This window comes from Photinus pyralis, unplaced genomic scaffold (genome assembly GCF_008802855.1).
Source record: "Photinus pyralis isolate 1611_PpyrPB1 unplaced genomic scaffold, Ppyr1.3 Ppyr1.4_LG5, whole genome shotgun sequence".
In the NCBI taxonomy this organism is placed as follows: domain Eukaryota; kingdom Metazoa; phylum Arthropoda; class Insecta; order Coleoptera; family Lampyridae; genus Photinus; species Photinus pyralis.
Genome location: NW_022170596.1, coordinates 44348056 through 44350966, shown reverse-complemented (window position 1 = coordinate 44350966; position 2911 = coordinate 44348056).

Here is a 2911-nt window from a genome sequence, read left to right as displayed (position 1 = left end):
ATTATTTTTATTTTATTTAAGGTGTGGATTGTTCACACAAAGAAGGCACTGTCTTGTTGACAAGTGACATAACCTAAATCGCTCAAAACTAGATTTGGCATTATTGCATAGTAATTACGTCACAGAAAATGATGACGTGCAACGGAAGTTATACGGAATAAAGTGTACTTATATACAACTCTGTGGTTTCGTTTATCATAAAAGATTGTGAAGTTGCAGATTATGCAAATGATACCGCTATAATTCAATATGCCGCTATTTCCAGTATAAATTTTATACTGTTTACAAGTCCAACACCGTCTACTAACCTTGGTCATTGTTTTGTTATTTGCGACATTTTCAAACTACATGCGATATTAGATCACTCACTAGTAAGCGGGGGACACTTTGTAACCCGAAGACCCGATCTTCAAATGAGTACCTATAACTTTTGTTTGAATAGTTATATTTGTATACTTAGGCCGCGAAGTCATTCTTTAACGTACCGAAAAGAAGATTGGCAGAATCGTCAATAAATAAAAATGAGATTTCAAAAATAATAATTTTCGTCGCAAATAGAAAGACGGCCAGTTTTCATTTTACCATGGAAATGAGATAAACAATGAATAACTTTTCGTGAAAAAAAAGTCAAAATGTGTGACTCCGAAAGTGATTCTTTGATATCCGGAACTCCTCCGGAAATAAAACTTGTTGCGAATTCTGCTGTATTGCACTTATGAGTTAGTACCTGAAAAATCGAAGCGGCAGTACGAAAAATGTTACAAGGACTTCAAGTGTACCTGTCAGTTTGTTCTAAGGAAAATCAAAATGTTACAGTTTCAAAGTATAACGCTTCTAACACTTTAGACTTTATTTCAGGAGTATATAGGTAAGTAACAATACGAACTGTACGCTTAATATTAACTTTATTTTGCTGTAATATCTTATTTTAAAGTTATAGTTGTAGTTGAGGTATACGAACAGTTATAACAGGTTTTAAAAACACCAAATTTAATTAAGCACACAAAATATCATATTGTCTCTACGTTTAAGGCCCACACCATCTCGGCCTTGTATTTTTACTTCTTATTTGTTATACCTGCACCATAATGCTTCGAATTCTTCGTCTTCAGTCTTCAGTCGTCCGTCTTCAGTCTTCTATCGATACCCCTCAAATTTCTTTTCCATTTGATCCCTTCTACCCTCCTCTCTATCCTTATTTTCCCCATATTGAGCCACTGGTCTACTCACAGAGTCTGTCGAACAACCGCTGGACAACTTCAGGAGCCAGGAACAATAGCTAAGCATAACCTCCAACCTTTATTCATTTATGATTGCCCGTTAAGTTTATTTTAAAAAAAAAACCATTACATTAATTCAGTCATCTTTGCCATCCGTTTAACTAACTTTTAGTCAAATTTTGTGTCTTACTGCGAGACGAGATCTCGTTCCGTGATTTTATTGCTTAATTCTCTGTTACTGTTCCACGGCCATTTCTCATTCACCATCATTCGCCGTACAATAAATAATATACCTATTTTGCTACTTTCCTCTATTTTCTCCTCGTTATTCGTCTTGCATTTCCAGATCACCAGGAGCAGGTTTCTAGTTTTTCCTGTACGGCTGAATTTAACGAAAATTAGTGGCGCCTAAATTCTCCGAGCAGTATCGTCGAACCACCAATACCACCGAGAGCAGCTGGAGCCGTAATGCTGGATTCTTTCTTTTCTTCTAAATTTTCTTCGTCACAATGTTTCTTAATCTACATGAACTGTTCAAAATGACTACCCCCCGCTCGGATGCAAGAATCGAATCTTCTCCTCACTGACTCACGTACTCTTTCAAAAACACCAGGATCGATTCTGATTGCGTTACACCTACCAATTATCCGATTTCTCAAATCAAATCAAATAAGCGCCCTATCAAAAATCATCGAACTTATAGAATCATCCAAGTAATAGCCCTTTACATTTTTGCCGCATGTTTAATAAACACCCTGTATATAAAAGAAGTATATGGATAGCCGCGTATGAATAACACTACATAATAACAGGCAAGCGCATTAGCGCCTATTCCACATCTAAGGACAGAAGAGTATTTCCCTCTTTCAATGTTGGCGATAGGTGTGTTCACTCGTTTATCCATGATATAGACGGTAAGAACATCACCGCATGTAAAAAAAATTGGGTGATAGAGGGGATCAAGACAAGCACTTTTTCCAAATAAACCGAAGGACCAACATAGAGCCACCTCCAAAGAAGAGGTCAAATCTGGATTTCTTCTTTCATTTTTTTTTCAGCAACCATTAAGAGTTACAAAAATGGGTGACACCTCTTTGAATAGGTGTTCGGGTATGCCCTATCCGATTTTGAAAAAAAAATTTCAAAATTCCTACCACGAAAGGGCGCACTCCTACTTGGGGGCGCGAAAAAAACTCTGATTTCGACGAAATTTGGTATCTGGGGTTTTTGAACATGAAAATGACGAATCTGGAATTAGTTTTTGAAAATTCGAAAAAAAAGTTCAATTGCAATTCTTGAATGAGGTAAGGAACAAAATTGTCAACAGTTTTTTTAAAATAACTTTTATCCAAAAGATTTGTAATTACCTACATGCTGATTGTCAAAATATATGTGACAATTGTCTTACTTTAACGGCCGTCGCTATGACAGCGGCCGCGAAAGTGAATTTCGCGGCTGCCATGGCGAACGCGAAGTTGTTGTTTCGCGTCCAATTGCACAAAATAGTTATTTGTTTCATAAGTACGAAAAATGCACCTTTCCGGGACAAGGAAGGGAAACGCATTTTTCGTACGAATGAAACATAAAATTTTTTCTCCAACCACTTTTTTACTTACCCAGTGTGTTTGCGCACGCTCTTGTAGATGTAGTTAATGTCGTTTGTCGACCACTGCTTCATCTTTTGGGTGCCA